The sequence below is a fragment of the Mustela nivalis genome (assembly GCF_964662115.1).
Source record: "Mustela nivalis genome assembly, chromosome: 9".
NCBI lineage: Eukaryota > Metazoa > Chordata > Mammalia > Carnivora > Mustelidae > Mustela > Mustela nivalis.
This window is the reverse complement of record NC_139028.1, coordinates 112260832-112285317: the sequence shown is the minus strand read 5'-3', so window position 1 is coordinate 112285317 and position 24486 is coordinate 112260832. Positions and strand designations below refer to the sequence as shown.

At 61.1% G+C, this 24486-nt stretch overlaps 2 protein-coding genes across 3 annotated transcripts in view; one reads left to right on the top strand and one right to left on the bottom strand.

The window, feature by feature from the left end:
• The window catches only part of MACROD1 (mono-ADP ribosylhydrolase 1), a 141448-nt gene that overhangs the window by 41606 nt on the left and 75356 nt on the right, over window positions 1-24486 (top strand).
• The window catches only part of FLRT1 (fibronectin leucine rich transmembrane protein 1), a 78245-nt gene that overhangs the window by 10305 nt on the left and 43454 nt on the right, over window positions 1-24486 (bottom strand). The window contains exons 2-3 of one of the 2 annotated variants that reach the window (XM_082748199.1): window positions 7581-8501; window positions 4607-4685 (exon numbers count right to left, since the gene is read on the bottom strand). The gene's annotated coding sequence lies outside the window, so the exon portion shown is untranslated. The remainder of the gene's footprint in view (window positions 1-4606; window positions 4686-7580; window positions 8502-24486) is intronic. The other variant, XM_082748198.1, reaches the window with a different exon arrangement.

Here is a 24486-nt window from a genome sequence, read left to right as displayed (position 1 = left end):
GACACGGACGGTGAGAGTGAGTCTCGGCGCCCACCCTCCTGCTGCCGCAGGGGTCGCCGCGGGACAGAGGTCAAACCTCTAAGCGCTTGCCCTGCGACCCTTCCTGGGCCAGCCTCACGTCCCGGGTGATCCCTCGGGCCGGGGTCAGACACTAACGACATCTGGCCAACGTGAAATCCCATCGGGGACAAAGATGTCTGTGAATGATGCGGCCGCAGCCTCGGTCCGCCCGGGCGGTGATGTCCAGCCGCGGGTGAGATTAATTTAGTGAAAGCCGCTCCGCAGTGTCTGTTTCTTCTTTGGAGGCTTCATACTAAGCCAGTCTTTATGGCTAATGCTAAAAGTGGCTGGTCAATGTTGATGGGATGGATTTAAGGTGTGTTTTATGGATCTCAAGCCTGCATTTCTCACTGGAACGGAAACTCTCATCCCCCGTCTGGCTCGTTCCCAGGGTCTGAGGGAAACTCGTTTCCGTGAGGCCCGTGAGTGCACAAGGAAGGGGGTGTCAGTGGAATCCACAGAAAAGAGGCCGCTGAATCGCCACTGGTGAGCAGTGGAGAGCAAGGAGCTTCATTGTCTGGTTTTAAAACATGTCCTATTTGTCACCCACGGGTTTTACAGACAGAAGAACGAGGTGTCAGCGAGATCACTTTCTTGTGTATTTACGGGAAACCCTTTTTATCCGCAGCGCCCTCCCTAGCTCCTCGTCCCGGGTTGTGTGGGAAATCAGTCCTCACCTTACCCCCTTCCCCAGTCACAAAGCTTGCAGCTATTTGGAAAAGAAAAATTTTTTATCTGTTTTCTTGCATTTGAAGAAATGACAGAAATAAAAGGGGGGAGGGGTCCACGCCGAGGGAATCAGCAGCAAGGTATAATTTCGGTTTTCACAAATGGAAAAATTGCAGCCTAGATTTTTTCTCCTATTGTTTCGCTGTTCATAGTGGTAAAAAAATCAATTAAAGAGAAATGATCTTTCATTTCTCAGTTGGGGAGGTGTCTTCATGCCGCCGGCAAAGGTCTGCCACATAACTGTAGGCTCATGAAGGCTTTTTGGTGGTGGGATGCAGTCATGGCCTCCTGCATCTGAGCCGAGGCCCCAGCCTGAATCCGGCCCAGCCCAGCATTCAGAGCAGAATCAGGACCTGGTCACCAAACGAGTCAGAGGGGACCTCACTCTCATGCCCCGGGACTGAATGTCTCCATTTCTCAACCAGTGTCAAACCTTCTCCCTTGTCTGTCCCTCTCTATCCCAGAACCGCTCCCCTCCGTCTAGCAAACTGCTCTTCATACAACCCCTCCTCCCCTAGGTCTCACACCCACCCACCCACCCACCCATCCATCCATCCATCCATCCTCCTACTTGTCTGTCTAGTGGTCCAGAAGATCCAGGAGCACCCCAACACCTGGACATGCCCACCTTCAGAGGACAGGGATATAAACCCAGGCCCTGGGGGACCAACCAGCCGGGTCTCACCCAACCCCTTTTACAGACGCATCCTCAGGAGGGTTGTAGAGCCTGGATGTCCCATCTTAAGATGCTTAGGAGCAAAGATGCAGGGCTGGAGCAGGTGCGGGGGACAGGAAGACCTAAGCCTGCTCGAAGGCTACCTTGCCTCACTCTCAGAGGTCAAGTCTGAGTCTCTCTGTCCAGGGCCCCAGCATCTGGCCGGAGGACACACACCTTTGACCTGTCGGCTGCTGAGACCTGACACATGGGATGTAGGTGGCCCCGGCCCACCGGTGCCCTAAGCAGGGTGGGGCAGCCTTGCTAAGGCCAAAGCCAAGGCCAGCCACCACATTCTCTGGCAGACATCAGTTCCCCGTGCCCGCTCAGCTCATGGCCACAGCCCTCAGCCTCCGGAAGCCCTGGCATCATAATAGAGTCTAAATTGCACCTTTCAGAGATGCCTGATGGATAACCAAGAAGCAGTTGGGAGGCAGGGACCCAAGGCCTTTCCCTTCCCCTGTCTGCAGGCCTCATCCATCTTGGCTGGAGCCTGCCCTTGCCACCCCTTCCCCAAGGCTGCAGCTCGGGGCAGGACCGGGAGGGCGGGGGTGAGAAGGAAGAGAGCATGCCTTCCCAGAGCAGCCTTTAATGCCCGGTGCCAGGTGGCCCTTTTATTCCTTTGCCGTGTATTTGACGGTTTATGTGGCCATCAAATTAAACCCGGTAGATCGTCCATCTTCCACGGGGTCACTTGCTGGGCAGATTCTGCAGACTTCAGCCTGATGGGAGTTATGACCCGCCGGCACCATGGTGGACAGCAGGATCCTTCCCTGGGGGCCAGGGAAGGGAGAAGGGAGGTGGCTCAGGCTGGATGGATCCAGACACCCATTCGCCAAGGGGGAGCCCGGGCCATCATTCTTGGCACTCTCCCTCAGTCACTAGCTCCTGCCATCTTCCAGGACAGAGAAACCTGGCTTCGCATCCTGCCTGTGCCACCTCCAGGCTCCTGACAGGCTCCTTGCTGACTGCTGGGATGCTGGGTCCCCTCCACTCTCCCCTGTGCTTCCTTAGCCCCATGCCCCAGGCTATGGTGGAAACCCTGCTCCTATAGCTGGGCCCTCCTGTTGTGACCCTGGGATGCTCCAGCCTCTCTGCCAGGGGACTGTCCAGGTCCAGGGAGGGGGTGTGAGTGGCCGGAGCCCACAGCTTACCACCCCCCACCCGCCACCAGTTGCTACAAGCCCTGACCTCCCTTGTGCAGCCCCTGGGCCTTTGCTCCGCGCTGTTCCTGATCTGGGACACCAACACATTCTTGCCAGGCCAGCTTCTGCTCCTCTGGGACCTCAGCTTAGAGTCCCCTCTGGGAAGCTTTCCCTGACCTGCTACAAAGCCGGCCCCATGTGGGCTTTGCTCACCACCGCTTCACTGGTGGGAGACGTTTATCTGCTCGCTGGATGGCGGCGCGTCCCTGTTGGAGACCCCCAGCCTGGTGTCTTCCCCACATCCCAACCAGCTGGGGCTGCCAGAGGCCCAGGGACTTCTGGGGACTCCCCTTGGGAAGTGGGAGGTTGGAGGGAGGGCAACACGCAGGGGGCGGCTGCAGGACGCGAGGCCCAGCATAGACCCTGGCATGCAGGCTGGGAGCTGGTGGCTGCTGCTGCAGGCTCCCGGGGCACAGTGAGCCGTGAGCACCCCACGGGGCCCGAGCATGTTTCTGGAAGGAGCTGGAGGTCCCAGGCAGCAGAGGGAAGGTAGGGCAGGCAGTGAAGGCACCTTGCATGGGGGTGCCCTGACGCTGGGTCCCCCGAAGTGCTGGGCATGGTCTCAGCCCCCCACTTTGGGAATCTGAGAATTCCAGGTGGTGCTCACCCCAAGAAGGAGGCACGTGAACTAGAAGCAGGGAGGGGGGAAACACAGCTAGGTTTGAATCCTGCCTCACCAGTCCCTGACGGTGTGCCTGGCGGCGACCTGTCTCTGGGCCTCAGCTTCCTCATCTGCACCATCCTGCTGGAAGGACAAGAGGGGAGGGGCTGTGCAAAGCGCCTAGCACAGGACCAAGTGGTTTTAGAAAGAAGGGCTGCTTCACCCTGTCCCGGGGAGGGACCCCGAGGTGCTCCCATGACCCTCTCCGGGCAACTGCCCACCTGTCTTGGCAGGGCTCCCCAAACAGCTGAGCTAGGGAGCCCCTCGCCCTTCCCTTTCCTATGCCCCCCGCCACCAGGACTTTCCCAGAAGAGCCGGGACCGAGGCAGGGGCAGGGTATGTAGGGCAGGCTGGGGACAGAAGCAGTTCCTCAGCCCAGAAGGGGTAAGGCAGGAGACCCTGGCCCCAAAAGGAGCTTCACCAAGACAAGTTCATTCCACACCCATGATGACTCCTAAATTAAACCTTTGTTTAAATTAGTGAGGGACCCCCGCTTTCTTCCCCACCAGCCAGCACTACCCCTCCAGCTTAACTCGAAGCAATACCATAGGAGGTGGGCCACAAGGTGGGGGGCTGGAAGAGCTTCCCACCCCCCCGTCCCCATCCCTCCGACCTCCAGGAAGTCCCCCATCCCCACCCCTGTAAGGCCAGTAGCCCAGGGGGCCCGCCCGGGCTCAGTCCAGCATCTCTATCTACCTGAGGGGGGCCTTGGGTCTCAGGCCTTCCTCTGTAAGATGGGACTATTAGTGATCCGCCTATCCTGGGTCTTGGGAGGATAAGCGATGGCTGTTTTCAGGCCTGAGCAGAGGGCCTGCAGAGTGGCCTACACAACAGGGGACCATGCCCGTCATAGCAGTAGGCAGCGCTCCCGGGCAGATCCAGATGGGAACTGCGAGCTGGAACTTCTGGGGAGCGGGCCTTTTCCAAGCCCTTGTTCAGACCCAGGCGGGTCTAAGCCCACGCATCTAAGGCACTGCCTTCGGGCAGGGGGTCGTCTGCCATGACCCTCTAGGCCCTTGCGAGCCCCGGGACTGCCCCAGTTCTCATCCACAGGTGCTGTTGAGAACTTGTAGAAAAAGGGGGAGCGGAGTGGGGTGGGGGCCGGGGTTGGTGGTAGGGGATTCTTTTAAAACCTAAAGTTAATTATTTTTCTAATTTCATGCTGTATGCATTATGCATCAGCTGTTATCACTGGCGGTAATTGCAGACAGGTATGCAAATCCACTAAAAATGTACCTCGAGTTCACCTCGCTGCGTAGGCCGTCTGGGCGGTGCCGGGCGGCCGGATGTCCTGAACTTCAGAGAATGCAAATCCCTTTAAAAAAACAAGACTTTAAAACTGTGTCTTAGGAGGTTAATTATATTGATAACAGTGTTCGATATTAAACTATGCAGGGCCGGGAGGGGGTGGGGAGATGAAAGGAGACATGTGTAATTTTGTTTCTCCCTCTCTCCCCACGTTATTTAATAAGATATCCCGATTCCTGATATTTCTGTCTGTCTGCGCGCATTTTTAGTCAGGCTGCCTAGACGCGGGCTTTATTCCTTTGGGGAAGGTAAAAGGAAAGGGCAGGGGAGTTTCAGCAGCTAGAAGAGGGGCTTGGTGTCTTTTCTCTGGGGCAGGGAACAGAAGGAAGAGACGGGCAGTGGGGAGGGGACCCCGGGGTTTGTAGGGTCAGTGCTGCTGGCCTTCCCAGCAGCCTGCAGGATCCAGGCAGCCAGGGGCCAAGAGAGAGGAGCAGGATCATGAAACAGAGGCTGGGAGCTGGCTGGTGGTGCTCTCCCCTGACCCTGGGAGCTGTGTGGCATCTCCCACACGCAGGCCCTGCTCCTGGAGAGATCCCCTTCTTATCCTGAGTTGATGGTCCAAACATTCCCACCAGAATGTAAATTCCTCTAAACCAAGATACGTTCTGTCCCGTTCACCAGCCTAGCCCAGAGCCTGGCAGGGGAGTGTTGATAAGCATCTGGTGAATGAATGAATGAGTCAATGAGTGAGTGAATTTATGAGTGAATGAAGATGCCAAAAGGAAGGCCGCCGCAATCTGAAACCTAGAAACAGGCAGTGGGGGAGAAGAGAGAGGCTGGCTCCACTTCGGCCCCAGCCCTGGAGGGGATAACCACCCAGGCACCCTCGGCCCAGTAGCCCAGAAAGGAAGAGGGACTGACTGGTCTGAACTGTGCCACCGGTGGTGGAGGAACTGGACACAGACCGAGGCTTTGGACTCGCTGTCCAGTGCTCTTCCCTGCGCTCTCAGCTGCCCAGGGGGCCCTGCTCAGCCCCGGAGGGAGAAACCTGGGGAAGACGTCTGGCTGCCTGCCCACCCACCCCACCCCGCTCATCTCTGGTAGCGGGGGGCTGGCCTGGCACTGCCTGACCATAGCTCTACCTTCAGGTCAGCCTCACGTTTTGGGAGGCCCCTTGCCTCCCACCTCACAGAGACGCCCAAGGGTGGGCCCCCCCCAGCAACCAGAACTCTGGAATCGGGGAGTCACAGGACCTTGGAGATGTCTGCCTTTCCCAGGGGAGGTAAAACTGAGGCCCAGAGGGCAGAAGGGATTGGTCCAGCAGCCGCAGACACTCCTCCCCCACGGCGCTCACCTTCTCTGACCGTGGCCCTGAACTCTCAAACCCTTTCGGCAGAGGACTGGCACCGGGGGGTGGGGGTGCACTGTGTCCAGCTCACACAGGGATTCATGCGGGCTGCCTCCCCCCATAAGCAGGTCTGCAGACCCCTCTGGCCAGATGGCGGGCCCCATTAGTGGCAATAGCTGGCCAGGGAGCGCCCATGGCAGGCTAGGCCCTCCAGGACCTCCTCACCTCTCCAGCTGGCCTATGTACCCAGCGCACAAAGTGGGGGAGCGCGCTCTGGGAGGGGAAGGGATGTGCCCAAGGTCATACTGCTCGTAACGAGAGGGACCCGGCACCAATCCATGACTGCCTGGCCCCCCAGTTTGGTTCTCTTTGCTTTTCTGCCTTGGGATGAAAGGACACTCGCTCCACAGCTCACCATAGGCAGAGCCCCGCGCTGAGCAGACTCTCCATAAATATTAGGGGTGCAGGCCTGGGGAGCAGCTGTGGGCTCCAGGAATTGCACCCCAACCCCTCCTCGGGGCTGGGAGGTGAGCAGGGGCAAGTGATGGGACAGTGGGAGAGCCTGTGGTAGGGATGAGGGAGGGGAGTCCAGGTGGACAGGGCCAAACGCAGACTCCCTGCGATGGTGACGCCCGTCAGCCCCGCTGCTGGGCTGGCGCGCCTTCATAATAAATAACAGCAAATAGCCGATCCGCAGGGCATCCTTCACGCCGGTGGCTAATAACACGGCTATTAATGCCCCCGCAGACGGCGTGCGCGTCGCGCGGCGCTGACGAATGTCCGGGCCCTGGCGCAGTCATAAATCAGCCCCTCTCCTGGGGAAGCGTGCAGAGAAGTGTCATTTTCCATCTTGGTAATGAATTGGGGCTTCCCTGCCCTGCCCTGGGCGCCGCTGCTGGAAGTGGCCTGATATTTGTGTTTAGGGAGGCACAAGCCTTCCCTCCGGGCCTCTGGGGAGCCCGGAAGAGTGGAGCCACCCCCCTGCCCCCAGGCAGGACCCAGCTCTCCACCTGCCCCACCCTGGCCGTTCGCTGCTCGAGTGAGGATGAGGGGTGCTTGGGCCTGCTGTGTGCCCATCCCGGGGCCCCCAGCAAGCCACTCTCCCCAGCAGCAGGGCTGACTGGAAGCCAGAGCAGTGAAGCCTGAGGACCAGCGGGTGTGAGGTCTCGGGTGGTGGCTTTGGCCCAACCCCAACCTGGGTCCTCCCAGCCAAGTGGGAGGGCAGCAGGTGCCCTGGCCAGTGTCACCCAAGGTCCTGCCTCCCCCAAGGCCTCACGACTGCCCGCTTTGGGCAGAACTCAGAGGGGCTCAAAGTAAGACACCAACCCCATCCCCCACCCCCCCCACCCCAGCTCTGGAGCAGTGGTTTACTCCAGAAAACCCTTGTACCCACCCACCTGGGGGTACAGCATGCCGCCAGGTAGCAGAAGACCCCTCCCCTGGCAAGCAGAAACTGCTGGTTGCCCGATGGTCTGTATGGAGCTGTGGCGCAGAGCTGCAGACCCGGGGAGCTCTGATGCCCCAGTGCAACCCAGCGGGAAAGAGAGCAGCCGTCTCCGGCACGAGGAGCCACTGGGCCTTCCCGGGCCACCCGCAGCCCATCTGCAGCCTTACCTCCTGAGCTGCTGGGCCTGTCTGGGATCTCTGTTCTGGATGCTTCCCGTTGAGGTGGGCCTGGACACACTCACATGCCGACCCTGCGGCCCTGGCACTCAGGTGCAGGCCGCAGGGCTGGGGTGCTGCGTGGAGCTAGGGGCGCCCCGGGGAGCGGAGAGGACGCCCCGTGCTCTGCTCTGCGGGGCCCCTCACGCTCAGACGTGGTCGCGGGCCTGGGGTAGCACACTCTGTCCCTTGGGCTCCAGGCGCCGCTGGCCTCTCCCCCCGGAGCGAGGGGCATGCATGGGGGGCCTGCCGAGGCACCCCCTGCAGCCCCGGGACTCCCGTGCACAACCCGAGGGGGTTCTGGGCTCCTGCTCCCCAGGCATGCCCTAGAGCCCGGCGTCCATCCTGCCGAGGTGGCCTCTCGCTGTCCCCTTTCAACTTTTGCCCTTTTGTCTGTCGGCCTCGCCGCCTCCTCTGAAAGGCTTCCGCGTGGCTTTTACCCCCTTTTCTTCACCAAGTTTTTTTTTTTTTTTTTTAATCCCTTTAAGTCACTTGGCAGAATGGGCTCCGGTGCCGAGAGCGTTCTTGCGTGGCAGAGCTGGGAGGGAGCCACTCTCCAAAGACTCGGTATTCCTGCCACTCAGGCTGCGTCTCCGGGGGGGCAGGCGGGGGTCCATTACCCCGCTGAGGAGTTCAGATGTTCACCGCGGGGCTGGAGCTGCGGACACGCGCCGCTGAGCCGTCAGGCCCCGCATCCCTCTCTTTGGAAGGATGTTGGGGGGGGCGCACAGCCCTGCTTGGCTTCTCCTGTTTGCCTCGGAGAAGGTTTCCTTGCCGGGGAGGCGGGGGGGAGGGGCGAGTTATTCCTGCTTCAGCCCCTGGTCTTGTCTGTCCAAAAAGGAGTCCTGCTCACCCACTCCCTGCCTCCTCAACCTGCCAAAAAACAATACAAGCGATTAAACCCAGGGAAATCAGGAGCCACGCAGGGGCGGGCAGCCTGGGCCGCGGCCCCCTCTCCTCCCATCCCCCTGGACCCCGCATTCTTGAAACTGCTCTCCAGTGAGCCGGAGGGGGCGGGGAGGACTCCCCATCATCTCCCTGCGTGTCTCAAATCCAGACAACAAACAGGGGGCCGCGCAGAGCACCCTCCTCAAAGCTCCCCGGTTTCTTTTTGCTGGGGGCGGAGGGACCGGAAAGAGAAGAGAAGTTCTGAGGGCTCCTGGCCGTGCAGGGGCTGCCTGCCTGGCCCAGCACTGGCTCCGCTTCCCCCCAGCACCTGCTCCTCTCGCAAAATGTCATTCAAAGGATCCAACTGGGCCACTGCGGCCTCGGCTTCCAGAAGCAGCACTGCCTTTCCTCGCCGTGGGAAGCAGGAGCAGCGGGGAAGCGGGGAAGTTGGGTCTTGGAGTCCCCGGCCTCCCTCCTGCAGCCGCCCCACTTCCTAGGCCTGGGGTCAGGGCTCCACGCCCCCCAGTGCCCTCGAAGGCCATCCTCCCCTTCCACAGAGACCTGGGGGGTAGGGCTGGCCGGTCCTCAGAATCCAAAACAAAACCGAGCCCTCCGGATTGCCTCTCATTAGCGTGGCATGCCGAAGCCCTGCGGTGCCCCGGTGTCCGTATTCCCCCTGCAGGAGCCCCTCTTTGGAAAAGGGCTTTTATGACACATCTGAGAGTGTTAGCTCTGGTTTGAAATCGGATCCAGATGGGCTCAGCTGCATCTGGGCACTCGCCTTTGTCGGGCCGAAGGTGGCTGATTTGAGAAACGCTGGTTGTCTGGGACGGTTACACATAAAAACAGGGATCTTTAGGGGTGCATGTTTTCATAAGCCCAGAGCCCGGACTGGGGCCGAGTGTACTGCCCCCTGGACGCCCGGCCTGGTGGGGTGCACAGGGGACAAGGGGTAGGGTGCAGGCAGAGGCTGACGGGGCTGACCAGGCTGACCGGGTACACGCCTCCCCAGGAGGAAGGGGGTCCAAGAAGCAGACAGCCCCATGGCCAGGGGCTGCTGCTAGCCGAGGTGCGAGCCAGAACACGGGGTGCGGCTCCTCCAAGGGTGGGGGGCTGTTGGGCAGGAGGGGAGGTCAGGACCGTCCCTGTATGAGGGGTGAGTACCAGGCTATGGCACGGGTTCTTACTGCTGTCACCCCCGCGTGATTTCATCCAATTAGAAAGCGTAATTTCTCTATGAAAGGGAGAGATGGTGACAGTCCAGTGAGGTCATCTGCCTCCCTGGCCAGGCAGGGTGGGGAAACTGGTTTGTAGTGCCGCGGGTGGGAGCGGAGGGGCTGGGGCCCCCGTGTTTCGTGTTTCGGAAGGATGGTGGCCGGCTTCCAGAAGCAGCACTGCCTTTCCTCCCCGTGGGAAGCAGGAGCAGCGGGGAAGCGGGGAAGTTGGGTCTCGGAGTCCCCGGCCTCCCTCCTGCAGCCGCCCCACTTCCTAGGCCTGGGGTCAGGGCTCCACGCCCCCCAGGCCTAGGAAGTGGGGCGGAGCCCAGAGGCTCCAGCCGACCAGGGCTGCTGATCCCCCACGACAGAAAGAAACTGCCAAAGAACTGCTAAGAACCGCTTTTGAAGTTAAGAATCAAGGAGGGCGGCTCCCCCCCCCCCAGCGCTGGGCCCTTTTCCCAGTCCTCAGGATAAAGGCAAAGCTCCTCCGCAGCCTATGGAGCCCCTGCGGGTGTCCATCGGGAGTCCCCGGAATGCCCAAGCAGGGCTTGCTCCAGGCCTCTCCCCCACACCGTCCCCACTCCTGCAAGAGTCCGCCCAGCATCACCCCTCCACTCCTGCATTGGGCCGCCCTCCTCCTTGGGGGGCCGTGGTCCCATAAACCCACAGTGTCCTGAAAGGAGCGGTCTCCCTGCTCCCAGGAAGGGACTACCTCTGCTTCTCCAAGTCAGATCCCCCAGGACCTGGCTCAGCGCCTTGTACACAGTAGAGGCTTCACAGATGCACCCTGTGACCCCCCCACTCTCCTTTCTCATTGAGAAAAATGGGGTCTGAGCAAGGCCCCTGATGGGGCCGTCCGACTTTGTCCGTCTTGGGTCGGCCTGGCTGGCTGTGCCTGGGAGGGGAGAGCTCCTCCCGCGTGTGGGTATGTAGCGGCAACTGCTGGAAGCCACCCTTGCTCCCCGACAGGCCCAGGAAGAAGTACGTCAATGCGCCGTCCTGCAAATATCTCCCGTCCCCAGTGGGTGCGCGAGGGGGTCGAGAAGCCCAGGCCGCAGTGAGTGCGGCGTGTGGACCTTCTAGTGCTCCAATGGAGCGAGGACAGAATGAATCTGTGCGGTCCAAGGGTTCTGCCCCAGGAGCCCCGCTTCGGCCCCAGGGCCCCTGTGGCCAGCACATAGGTACGCCCCCTACAGGACAGTCTGTGCCCGCCGCCCCTTGCTTCGGCTTTCCCTGCTCTGACAGGCTCCAGGTCTCAGCTCTGCCAAACAGACCATTTTGGGGTCAACATAATAAAAGCTTGCATTCGTAAGTGCTTGAGATGCTTACAGTCTTACTTTTTGTTATACGTAATAGCATCATAACTGTATTAAAAGAAACTTGAGAGGGGGAAAGGGAGCCAAGTGCACGATCCCACACGTCTGTGCCACTCCACTTGGGCCGGATCTGCCCCGCACAGAGACACTGTCTGCAGGGGACAAACTGCCTCCGCCTTTCCCAGGTCATTTCTGCTTTGCCATCTCCCTTGAGCCTGGGGACAGCCCAGTACAGCTGGCAGGGCAGGGAGGACCATGACACTGAGAAGGGGGCGCTTGTCCAAGGTCGCACAACCCATGTGACAGCCAGGGCCTTGACCTCGGGGCCAGTCCCCCTCTCTGCGTGACACGGAGTCTCAGTGCAACAGAAACATGCCATCAACCAAACCCACGGTGGCCCCTGGGCCCCCTGCCCTGAGCGAACTTGGGTTTCCTGAGGCCTTCTCATGCAATCATCCATCCGTCCGTCTGTCCGTCCGTCCATCCACACATCAGTCCCTCTCTCTCCCCGTCTCTCCATCCATTTGCCTGTCTCTTTCCATCTGTCCATCATCCATGCATCTGTCACTGCCCCCTCCCTCCGTCTCTCTATCCATCCGTCTACCTGTCCATCTTTCTGTCTGTTCACCTATCCATCTGTCCATCCATCCCTCCGTCCATCCTTCCCTCTCTCCCTCCATCCAGCAGACATGTACTGCATCGAGTCCTGCTCCTGGCACCATGCAAGATGTGGGATCCAGAGAGGAGCCCCTGCCCCCAGGAGCCTGAAGTCCAGTGGGAAGGCCACTGGTTTTCGGAGGGCCACAGTGTGAGACCCACACAGAGCCCTATGGGAGCAAAAAGCCCACCTTGCCCAGCTTGGGAGGGTGCATCACTGGGAGCCCCATGGGGAAGGCAGCACCGTGCTGTGGTTCTGGGGTTCCCCTGACTCCCATGTCGTGATAGTCACATGTGAACTCGGGCAAGCTAGAGAGGGGGCAGGTGTGGCTGGGTCTCCCCCAACCACCTACCTGTCCTGTCCATCTTCTAGGGCCTGGCCCTACCTTTGGACTTCAGGGCTCCCCCCACTACCTCTGGCCCTGAAGTGGAAACACTCTGGCTTTGCAGTCCCCCGCTGCCCTGAGGATCGGTTCTCACCGACATTAATTCCTGTATCAGCAATTAGCCCTCCTGCTTCATTTCAACCTATGGCTCTTAGGGATGGATTATTATGTGTGTATCATTAATCAGATGCCTGGTACGTGCTGCTGGAGACCCAGGTGGGCTTTAAGCTGGTAACTTAGGTCGAGTGGTATTTTAAACGAACAACACGCCTGCTCCCCCCTTCCCGGGCAGAGCTGCCCCGTGGCACAGAGGGCAGAGTTTAGATCGTCGCAAGCAGGTCAAAGCTGGCGCAAGCGAGGAGACCCGGGGTTTCTTTTATTTGGGACTTCCAGGCTGAGGTCAGCATCTGTATCCGACCTGTATAGATGAAACGGCTCTTTGTGACTCAAACCCAGAGTTTGTTCTGTGGCTGCTGACTTCCTCCCACCAGGACGGCCATCCACGGGGCCTGTTGCTCTTCCCCCACAGTGACTGCAGTGTGTGGGTCACTCCTCTCTTGTGGCCACATGGACCTGGGAGCTGTCACGGCTGTGTCCCTCCCTCCAGGGGGCAGTGGGCCGTGGTCTGGGGGCCTCAGGGCAGGGAGAGCTTTTCCACTTGGGTGTATGGACTGTTCCCATAACAGAGACTTCACAGTAGGTGTGGGGCAGGAAGGGCACTTCAGGGAGAGGGAACAGCATATGCAAAGGCTCAGAGTGGGAGGGCTGCGTGGTGGGAAGGCTGGTGTCTCAAAGCTCTGAGTCAGTGGAAGGCAGTGATCTGAGCCGACGGGAGATGGGATTCTGGCCTTGGGGGGAGTTTTGAATGTTCTGCTGAGGGGTCTGGTTTTCCTACCAAGGGCATTGGGGAGTCAGGGAATATATTAAGTCAAGGAGAAGCATGACTGGACATTCGTGGAGAACTGGAGGGTGCTGGGGTGCATGGGAGGGACCCAGTGAGAAGCTGGGACGGTGTCCCCAGGAACAGGGGTGGGGACCTGAGCTGGGGGCAGAGAACAGTGGGGTTCAGGGGAAAGGAATGGCTAGGCAGTCTCCCTGAAGGCAGGCCTGGAGGCCCAGTGGGTTCCTGCCGCGTTCCGCTCCTTGCTAGTGGGGGGTGGACTGAAACAACACCCCGCATAGCCCGCCTGTTGTGGGGCTCGGAGCCTGCCTGGAGGGGTGCGTCTGGGGGCCCTGGGGGGCGGGGACAGCAGAAGGTCTCTGCAGGGGGTGTGTACAGAGGCTCCAGCTCCTCCCTCTGCACTGAGAGATGGCCCACCCTGCCCCCTTCTCGCTCGCTCTGGCCCCCGGGCTTGGCACTGCAGCACGGCACCCCATCCCTGGTGAGAAGAGACGGAGGCGGGAGCTGCGTGCACAGCGCGAACCCCAAGCCTCCGCTCTGCTAATTAAACCGCTTCCTGACAAAACCCAGACTTCGGTGGATGGGTGGGGGAGCCACAGCCGCGGGAGCCCTTGCTGCCTGCCGGGCCCACCCTCAGACACAGACCCCTGAGCAGGGGAGGCGGGTCATAGCGGGGCAGAGCAGCCAGCAGCTCCGGGGTCCCAAGGGGCTGCTCTTCTGGGTCAAGCTTCTCGGAGAAAAGACGCAGGACTTGGATGTCCTGGCCGCCCGCCCTCTCGCCCCTCTCCCCGCCTCTGCGTGTGAGCTGAAGTCAGGACCTGGGGGTGGGGGCAGTTACGGACAGAGGTGGCCTTGAATCCACTCCCGTCTCCTGGTGCTGGGCTGGCAGGGCAGCCCAGGGCCCAAACAAGCCCAGACTGTTGTCCCTTGCTCACTGCCTGCCTGCCTTGCTGGGCCTGGCAGCCCTTCACCTGCCCCGTCTGGGTGGTCTGGAGGCCGGGTTTGACCAGGGCCCCATGGTGCCGCCGAGCAACAGGGACTCGAAAGATCACCATACGGGTGCTCTTGTCCCTGGGCGGCAATGGGACAGAAGAGCAGGCAGGCATCTAGAGTGGCTTCCTGCCCCTGGAATGCTTGTGTGCCTTGGAAATCTCCGGGCAGGGGCAGGTGGTGGAACCCCCCCCCAGGTGAGCTGCCAGGGTGATGGGGGGCGGCGAGGGGCAAGGCCAGCCTCCAGCACTAGGCTCAGTGGGCTCCGGACGGCTGCTCTCAGCCTCTCAAGCAGGGCAGAGGAGGGCTAGGAGCACAGCGCTGGCCACAGGCCTGCCCCTCTGCCTACAGGGAGCGGCACAGCGGCAGGAGCCTGCCTGCTCACGACAGGGGACAGGACTGGAAGCCCAGGCCTGCTCTAGGCTTGTGGCGCCCTGCCCACCGGCTCCCAGGAAGGAGGCTGCCTCCTGGCCTGGTCCTAGGCCTTGTTGTGACCCAGCCCTGGGGGATCCCAGGACGTGATGAGCTTAGTGCTGCCAGCAAATAGGCGTACTTCTATGCATTCCCCACACGGGGCCCTCGGCTGTAGTGGGCAGTGGAGTCTGGAGGCAGAAGATCTGGTCCTGCCCCCTCCCCTGGGCCACCAGTGCCTCCTTGTGCTCTCAGTGGGGGCCCCCGGCCACCCTGGCTCTGAAACGGGTCCTACATGGTCTGCGTGTGGGTGCTCTGGGGCAGCTGTGTGGAGCCACGCTTTGTAGGGGTGTCTGGCAGGTGTGCGGCCTCTGGCGGAGGGGTGTCACAGGGGCCCCGGGGAAAAGGCCCAGGAGCTTTCAGAACCCAGGCTTGTCAGCTCCCCTCCCCTGCCCCCTGCTTCCCTCAGCCTGCTCCCCCGTCTTGGGTTCCTTCAGGAGCTCTCCATCTTACAGAGGAAGGGGCTGTGGTCTGGTGTGTACCCTGGGGACCCTCCGCACCCACCCTCCAGATGCTGTGTTCAAATGCCCGTCCTCCAGTGGTGCCTGGGTGGCTCAGTCAGTTGGGCATCTGCCTTCGGTCCAGGTCATGATCTCAGGGTCCTGGGGTCGAGTCCCGCATCAGGCTCCCTGCTGAACAGGGAGTCTGCTCCTCCCTCTGCCCCTCCCCTCTGCTCGTGCCCCACGCGCACTCGTGCCCTCTCTCTCTCAAATGAATAAATAAAATCTTTTTTAAAAATCTGCCAGTCCCATGAGGACCTCTACCCCTGACCATAGTGAAAGCCACAAGCTACGGATCCCAGGCCGTGCACGTGGACTGTCCAGGCTACCCGGGTGCAGCTGGTGGAAGCTGCCTTTTCTTCCAGAAGTCTCCACTTCCCTCCCGCCGGCCACACCAGCCTCTGGCCCCCAGGGACGGGCGCCCTTTCGCCTGGCTCTCCCAGTTTTCCCGTTTCCCTGAACCACGGAAGCCCGTGCCAAGGGATTTTCATCTCCGCGTTCGAAATCTCCCACCCCCTCCCCTCCTTCCCGTAAACATGCTCTCTGGGCCCAGAGCTGCTCGCCCCAGCCACACGGCCAGACTTTGTTAATATTTACAGCGAGTGGCTCCGAAAGCTATTAGCTTCCTTTTCTTGTTAATTGAAAGAGGAGAAAATGGTTGTAACACTTCAAAAGGACTTAAAGCACAGTCTGAGAGACCCGCTGAATGAGGAGGAAGGGAAAAAAGAGAGCCCGTTTAAAATAAAGGAAGAAAGGGAGCCCACACTTCATGTCGGCCCGCGAGGGTGGACTGGGGCTCCCTCTCTGCCCTGCAGACGCCTGGCTCTCCTCGAGGCTGCTTCACTGAGGCTCATTGTGTACCTTCCTTTTCACTGGGGAGGCTGTCTTAAGGAGAGAAGGAGAAGGGTTCAAAGCACACTTTTGTAATAACGAGGCTCTTTGAAGCTGTCTCTAACGAGGCCCCTGGCCCTTTTGCTCCTGGAACCTACAGGGCCTGGCCTTGCCCAGGGGCTGCTGGGACCTGTGGCCACCAAAACCCAGGCCCTTACTGCCCAGGTAGCAGGCCCAGGTTGGGGGGCATTGGGCTAAAGTCATTCCCAGGCCCCTGCCCTGGGTGTACCCCGGGGGAGGAGGCACTTGGGCCCCAGCCCCCCTGGGGACCACAGGGACAGCCAAAGATGCCATGGTCATGGGAGGGTGGGCGACTTTCTGAATCCTGGTAAACGAGGAGCTGGCAGTCCAGCATTGCCAAGCCTCTGGCCTCTGGGTCAGCCTCCCTGGGCCACTTTTCCCAGAAATAAATGATCCTTCCCTCTGCACCTGCATGTTCAGCTGCTAGCATCGGCCCCACGAGGTTAGTAACCAAACAGTTTTGCCAGGCTCCCCGCGCTCAGATGGGGGCAGACGGGGTGACTCGAGAGGTTTTCGCTCAGGAGCCTACCTTTCAGTTCAGGCTGACAGGTGTCCCCTCCATCAGGAAGTCCCTAGCCTCGCTGGCTCCCCGGGCACCCTGCTTTCCATCAGCCCGGCTTTCTCTGTGCCTGCAGAGCTAGGTGGCTGCCTGGAGCGGGCACGGAGGGGCCCAGCTCCTGGGTCTGGACAGGCTGTGTTAAAGGGAGGACAGACTGGGCACGGAAGGCGGTCACATGCACCCTGCTTCCTCCCTGGTTCCGCCCCATCAGACCAAACCGGAGCCCTGTTCAGTGCTGGGCCCCACCACAGGCACAGCCATGCTGCAGGACAGAGGACCCCAGGGGGAGTGATGGGGGCCGGAGGCCCTGGGGCAGGGACTGAGGGGCTGTTTGAGGAAGGCAGCACCTCCTGTCCTTGGCTTTCTGGACAGCTGACCTATAGAAGTAAGACCAACCTGTTCCGGGAGGACCGGGATCTAGAAGGACCAGGAGACACGTACCAGGAGGGATTCCACTAAGGAAGAAATCAGTAACAGAGATGCCCAATGATGGCCCAGCCCACCACTGACAGGAGGTGCCAGTCTGAGGCTGGAAGACCCCTCGAGGGCAGGGGGGCCGGATGGAGTTGACACGTCCGGCAGGGCCTGGCCATCCAGGCCTCCTGCCCCGAGGCCTGCTCCCACAGCCACTCTGTCACCCCCCTGCTGAACCCCATGTCCATCTTCTGCGGGGCTCCTCCCACCCTGGCCCTGGCACTGTGCACCCTGGGTTCTTTTTTTTTTTTTTTTTTAAGATTTTATTTATTTATTTGACAGAGAGAGATTACAAGTAGGCAGAGAGAGAGAGGAGGAAGCAGGCTCCCCGCTGAGCAGAGAGCCCGATGCGGGACTCGATCCCAGGACCCTGAGATCATGACCTGAGCCGAAGGCAGCGGCTTAACCCACTGAGCCACCCAGGCGCCCTGCACCCTGGGTTCTAATGGTCTTCCCCGCCCTGGGCTGTGAGCTCTTAAGGGCACAGACCGTGTCAGTCGCAGCAACAACAACCCGGCTAACTCGACAGAGTCCTGCAGATGCCCCGTGTGGATGACACAGAGCCCATATGAAGTCCGAGGCAGGTGAACCCCCCTCACTGAGCCCACGGGCCCTGTTATGACCATTTCGACTTCCCACCTGAGGAAACAGGGACGTTCCGGAGCCCGCCCAGGTCATCCAGTGGGTCCACTGTGGAGCCCGGGTATAAACCCACTCATCTTGGTGCTGTGCCCGTGCTCTGTGTCCACACCAGCATTTCCTGGGTGGCCAGGGGACAAGTGGGCTGTGCTCACACCGGTGGAAGCTGCGGGCTGTGCGCCCCTCCCCCCAGGTTCACAAGGCCATGAGCACGTCTAATTTATTTATTTAATTATTTGAGAGAGAGAGAGAGAGAGAGCGTGTGCACAAGCAGGCATGAGTGGGTGGGGCCCAGGAAGAGGGAGAAGGAGGAAGCGGATTCTGCACTGAGACCGGATCCTATCTCAGGGCTCCATCCCACACCCCAAGATCACAACCTGAGCCTAAACCGACAGACAGTCAGACACTTAACCTACTGAGCCACCCAAGACCCCCTCCAATGAACATACATTAAAGGCCCTGAGAAGTCCTGCTGCAAAGATGGCACTTTAAATCTGCTCCAGCAATTACCTGGTAACCTCCCAAGATTCACCTGTTCTTCAAAGCACACTCTGGAAGACCCCTCACATGTCCAGCGAACCAGTCTCTGGTGAGCGCCTGCTGTGTCCCCAGGAGTGGTCTGTGTCAGGGACATCTGGTGGCTGAGGACAGGTGTGTCCCTGGCTCCTGGCCTCCCAGCATCTGGCTCAGTGCCTGGCACGTAGTAGGCACACACATTCAGAACATGAGAGCCGAATGAGAGGGGGAATGGATGGGGTAGGGGAGCGGGGCTGGGGCCACATGTCCTGCCCAGTCTCTGCCCTAAGTTGTCCCAGTACTTCCTCCTCCTCCTCCAGTCCTGGACTCGCTGCCAACCCCACTGGCCACGCTCAGCCTTCCCCATGATCGGGACACTGGGGCGGGTTAGAAGCCGCCTGCTCCTGGAAGGCCCATCGTGCCTCCTGGGCAGGCCAGCGCTCTCGGCCCCCACCCAGGGCCCCTGCCAGCCACAGCCCCTCTTCCCTTCCCTTACAGCTCCGTGGCTCCGGCCTTGACATTCTAATCACATCCCCCAGCCCTGCCTGGAATACTAATTCTCCCAAGATGAAACCATCCGTGTTTAATTTTTTTTAAAAGCCAGGCGGAAAGACAAGAGAAGGGGAGGCTTCTCTGAGTGGCTGGCCTTGAGGCTGTGCCATGCCACAGGCCACCCCGGAGGGCCACATGGCCCCTGACAGGGGCCAGGGCGGGGGCCAACCCTACTCAACCCACTAGCTACCCCCGGGACATCCCCTGCCTCTAATATAGGCCAAGGAGGAAGGTGGTCCCACTTTCTGGTGGGTGGGGAGTCGAGAAGGGGCCCGGGCGGGCCTTGTGAGTACAGCAAGGCGTGCTGTCGGCCCCGGTCCTCAGGAGGGGCCCCTTTAATTAAGGGTGGACAGCCACGTGACCTCTCCCCTGTCCACTCTCAGCAAGTGAGGTTTCTGCCCAGCTCCCGTCAGGAGATGGAGCCTGAGGCCTCCCCAGGTGTGGCTGGGGTCAGCCGGGGACAGAGAGAGGCCTCCGTCTGAGAGAAAGGCCAGAGGCCATGAGGCCCAGGAAAGGGGGGCTGGACAGCGGGGACAGGGACGACGCTTCAGCCCTGGATGACCTTGGACAAGCCCTCCACCACGCTGGGGCCCAGTGGCCACCCTACGGCACTGGGGTTAGGAGGGCTGTTACCGGAGGACTAGGTGGTCAGCGGCCAGGAGTCAGAGGGGGAGTCGGGCCCCTCAGGCAGCTCCAGCCCCTGTGTTACTGGGGGCCTGCGTGGGAGATCTTGGGGCATCAGTTCCCACACTCCCGAGGTGGGGTGGTGAGGGGCGCGCCCTCAGGCCTGTGGGGAGGACCGCAGGCAGCACAGACGCCCGGCCCCGGCACTCCGCACACCTACAGGAGTTAGCCGTCATTACTGTCGCCCGCGAGACGAGCTCTCTTGTAAAGCTGCTTCCCCCGCCTGCCCTGGGCCCTCGGCCCTCGCACGGGCCCGGCCCAGGGACCCGGGGAAGCTTGGTGCCGCCGCCCCCACAGCATCCCTCTTTCATGTCCAAATGTCCCCAGAGGGAAGAATGAAATTCTAACGGCGGGAGACGTGACAGAACATGAAACATGGTGAAATCAGCCACGTAAATGATGAACTCCGAATCCTAGCCCGGCTCCTTCCGCAGCAGGGTAAATGCTGCTCGATCGCCCTGCAGGCGGGGGCTGTTCGCGGAGACCCTGGGACACCCTGCACCCCCTCCCCTGGGCGCTGCGAGTGTCAGCTGCCCCACCTGTACAGGGTCCCTCTCTCCTTCTCCCCCTCCTCCCAGCAGGGTCCCCGATACAGACCCCTAACTGGCCCAGAGGTCAGAGGCCAGGCCCTGCCTCCAGCAGATACTCCTCTGCTTTGCTTTCTACTCTGAGTGTCCCGTGGAGGTGACTCTGGCCAAGGCCACCGCTGGGCTGGTCCCCCATCACTTTTCCCCCTTAGGTTTTCCCTGGGAACTTGGGCATAGGACAACCGCCCAAACTTCGTGGGAGCAAGACCCACTGCTTTCCCCAGCCCCATTTTTGTCCCCACAACGCCCCTGCCATGGACGGTGGTGGGCCTAATCGGTGGTCAGGGACCAGGCCTGAGGCTGCAGAGCGTCTCCCCTGGCTGGTGGCCGCCCTGCCCACGGCCTCCACGTCCCCCTCCTCCCCAGTCCCCACCCGTTCCTCCCAGCATCCTGTGAGCACGCCGCTGGTACAGGCAGGGGGACTCCAAGTCCACGTAACCAGTTTGGGCCACCTCCCCTCTGCTGCGGGGGCTGCGACATAAATTATTATCGACCCGAAGCCGGCTGGGGCTGGAGACGGGATGGGGAAATAAAGCACTGGGCTCCATAATTGTGCCCTGCTGCCTGAATTCACTTATTTGTGGCTTTCCTACCCACCGGGAAACGCGACGGTGAATTACTGCCGACTATTAGGCCCCTGGATGGAAAAACACCCTTGGATCCATTTCCCGAGGACAGCCAGGGCCTGGAGGAGCCCCGCATGCTCAGCCCACGAGCCCTGCTGGGTCTGGTTTGATTCTCCCAGGACCTTTCCTGGGTCGAATCCTGGTCCCACTCCACCCCCTGGAGGGCTGCTTTCCCGTGGTACAGGTGAGGAGACAGGCCCAGAGATGGAGGTCACCACAGGCCCTGGTTTGCCTGGGACCTTCCTGGTTTCCGCACAGACCCTGGGCACACGGGACAGTCAGCCCCCTCACCCCGATCTCGCAGTTGGTAAATAGCAGAGTCAAGGCGGCGCCCTGCTCATTCTGACCTAGAACCCATGGTTGCTCTCAGCCGACGGAAAAGGCCACCCCCTTCACTGTCACCCACCCAGCATCGTCTTGTTCTGAGGCCCACGGGACTTCAAAAGGCTGCGCCTGCTGTCCCTTCACATCACTCCCCAGCCTGCCGTGGGACCTCCTGGTCACCCGCGGACTCTCACACCCATGGCATCTGGCTGCCTCCGGCCACGGGGAGCCCCAGGAGCTCAGAGGAATGGACCCCGAGGTCCCTGGCCACATCTCTCTTTCTGGGTGACCCTCTCTCGACAGCCCCCGCTTCTCTCTCCGGGACTGTTGCCCACCAGGTGGGGCCGGCCTCACTCTCCCTCGCTGGTTTCCCCAATACCACCAGTGACTGTAAAGACACCACAATCTCGAGTAGTAACAGAACGGCTGTCTCCACCCACAGAGGGCCTACTGCGTGCGAAGGACTCATGTTCAGTCTCTTCCTGTCTGCACAGACTCATTTCATACTCTTCGTGGCCTTCCGAGGAAGCATATTGTCCCCATTTCACAGACAAGGCAACTGAAACTCAGAAAGTCCCAGTTTAAGGGCTGGAAGGCCTGAAGCCACAGGGACAGGTGGTGTTACCAGGCAGATGGTGTACAGCCCAGGGCGTGGGACACAGGGCTGGGCCCTGCAGGTAGCTGCCACACAGATGGGGACAGAGGCCCCGGGGCTGGCGTGGAGGTGCAGGGAGCCCCCCCGGGGCAGGGAGGACCGTGTGCGGGTACCTGCTGAGGAGCCCCTGAGCTGGGAGCACAGGGACTCAGGCGTCCCACAGCTCGCAGCGGAAGCCTTCTGCTGTCCTGGGTGAGCAGCGGAAGGAGAGGTGGGAGGTGGCTTGTCTCCCAAGAGAGGTGGGCTTATCCCCTCAGGCTCACGTCCCCGCCCCCCCACCAGGAGCCTCTCTTCCCCCGCTGGTGGGTGATCGGCAGCTCCCAGAGCAGCCATGCCCATCCAAGGTCTCTCTGCCTTGGAGGAGCAGAGTGGAGGCTGGGCCCGGCCTCTCTGCCCCCGAGTCCCTGCTGCTCCTCCCTCCCCAGCCCTGCCTGCCCGCTGAGCCTCTTGACGCCCTTCCGTCTCCTGGCTACAGCTCCCCAGTGCCCTGGCCTGGTCCCTTCCCAGAGGAGGCAGCAACCGCTACCAACTCAACTTGGAGGAGTTCCCCAGGGGGCTCAACTTTATTTTTGCCGAGCACTTTGAGTAACAGAGCTCCTGGGACCCTGGGAGGGGGCTGGGGAGTCACTGAAGGCCCAGGTGGCCATGGGAGGAGCAGAGGAGGAGGCCGGGGCAGGCAGGCGGCGATGGAGGCCATGGCAAATGGTGGACCTCCCCGGCAAGCAGAACCCTCCCGCTGGCTGCCAGGGAGGCCTGGACTCCCCTGCCCACACGACCCGGCTTTCTCCCACCACTCCCTGGCACCAGCAATGAGGAGCTAAGCCTTCATCCGCCCTTGCCGGCCCTCTTTTGGCTTCCAGAACAGCCCAAGGAAAGTGTGCAGTGGATTGCCATAGTGCAGAGAAAGCCTTGCTGGGCCACGCGTCCAGCCTTCCTTCCAACCGCCCCCATCCAGGCTGGCTGGACACCGTGTCCGTCCCACCAGCCGCTGTCACCTCGGGGCATCCGTGGCAGCACCTGGCAGCCTGGGACCTGGGTCCCCCACGTCCCAGCCTGAGCTCCAGCAAGGGGTGGGGAAGGTTGGCGCAGGGGCGTGTGTGGCCGGCTTGACGCCGCCTGTCCTCGTTCCCGAGCACATGACCTGCTGGATGGGAGCCAGACACACCCCGAGGGCCCCTCCCTTGGCCTGGGCCCTTCCCCGTTGCCCTAAGTAGGAGCCCTGAAAAAAACAAGGGCGCAGGCTCTGGGGGCGCTGGGAGGCCTGGGTAGTGAGATCTGTAACGTGGCAACTCCCCACCCTGATCTCCCCCCATAGTCCCTCCCCAGGCAGCAGAAGCAGCATCCCCCCATGTGGGAGGGGCAGCAGCAGGCTGAGTCCTCTTCTGTGTTCCTGGGGGCTCTGGGTATGGAGATGGGGTGGGGGCCCCAGGGAGTCAGGAGGGCGGGCTCCGTTGGTTTCCTGGCCCACAAGCCCTGTGCAGGTGCACTTCTGCGAGGCCCGCAAATCTCAGCCTCACTTAACGGCACCATCATTTATGTTAATGCCTTTGTGGTCCACATTTGGGTGCCGGTGAAATATGGCCCCGCATCGTTTACGGGTGGGAATGTTAATTGCGCGCCGCTGGCGGAGGACAGATATGCATTTGGGGGGTGTAGATCACCATGGCAGCCGCCCCGGGAGGTGGCGGAGTGGCCGCCGCGTGGACAGAGGCAGCCCAGGAGGGTGGTGGACCGACGGCGGGGCCCGGGGTCGTGAAGGGCGAGGATGGGGTCCGGGGTGAGCCAGGCACCGTGCATTAGGACCGGATGTGTTCCAGGGAGGCGACAGCCAGGAGATGGGGGTGTGGGGACAGGAGCAGGGGGGGGGGGCCCTGCCACGGAGGAGAGTGGATGGCGTCAGCCCCCACAGGCTCAGGGAAGGGCTGGCAGGCTCCTTCCTGCTGCTGTCCCTCCTGAGGGCTGCAGAAGTCAGCAGGCAGGCAGGGGATGAGGTTGCAAGTCCCACCCGGGCTCCTTTGCTGCCTGGAGACCTGGACGTGTCATAGCGCTCTCAGTGCTGTCACCTGTACTATGGGGAGGATCTCCCTCCCTTTCTTTTTTCCCTAAACGTGGATTGAATGTGTACAGTCTGATTCCTAAAGCGTGAGCAGCAGTCGGTAGGCAGAGAAAGGGCTGACTCCGTGCAGGTGCCGGGAGAAGGCGACGTCAAAGCGGGGGTGCAGTCAGCTGGGGTCGCAAGAGAAAGGGGCCTGGACTTCATCCTAGGGCCATGGGGTTCCACAGGGGACATGGGGGGGGCGTTTGGCTGGAGAGTAGAAAGCTGGGGGAGGGGAGGTTTGGGGCCACAACAGGAATGTTCTCTCCTCTGAGCGGGAGGTGGCCACAGGGCATGAAATTCCCCAAGCTGACCCCCTCCCCCCCCCTCGCCGTACCTTATCTCTCCACAGAAGAGCAAATAACAAGGGAAGCTTCCGGCTGGCCCTGCCCCGGGGCCTGGGGCAGGATGACCAGCCCTTCATTCCCCAGCCCAGCCCTGGGGGCTCCCAGCCAGACCCATGTCCAAACGCAAGCCCCCCAGTGCTCTGGGGGGAGGGGAGCAAAGAAAGGAGGCTGGTCCCGCAGACAAGGCCACTTCGCCATCCGGTGGGGGTACCCAGGCCACCTCCCTCGTGGGGCCGGGTGAGTGGCAGCCCCCCGAGGAGCCCACCTTCATTGGCCCCAGAGCTTTATCTACTTCACGTCCCTTATTCCTCCCCACATCCCTACCGACAAGGGGTGCAGTCATTCCCCCACTGAGCAAACTAAGGGCCCCGGATGTTTGGAAACTGACCTAAGCTGGTCGTGCCTGGCAAGATGCGGGGCTGTGTTTGGAATCTGGGCCTTTCTGCCAGCAGAGCCCACCGAACCCTAGCCCAGAACTAAGCTTCCACCTGCGACAGGCCCAGCCCAAGTGGCTGGTGGCCAGGGGAACCCTCAGGACGGTCTGTGCACTACTGTCCCTTCT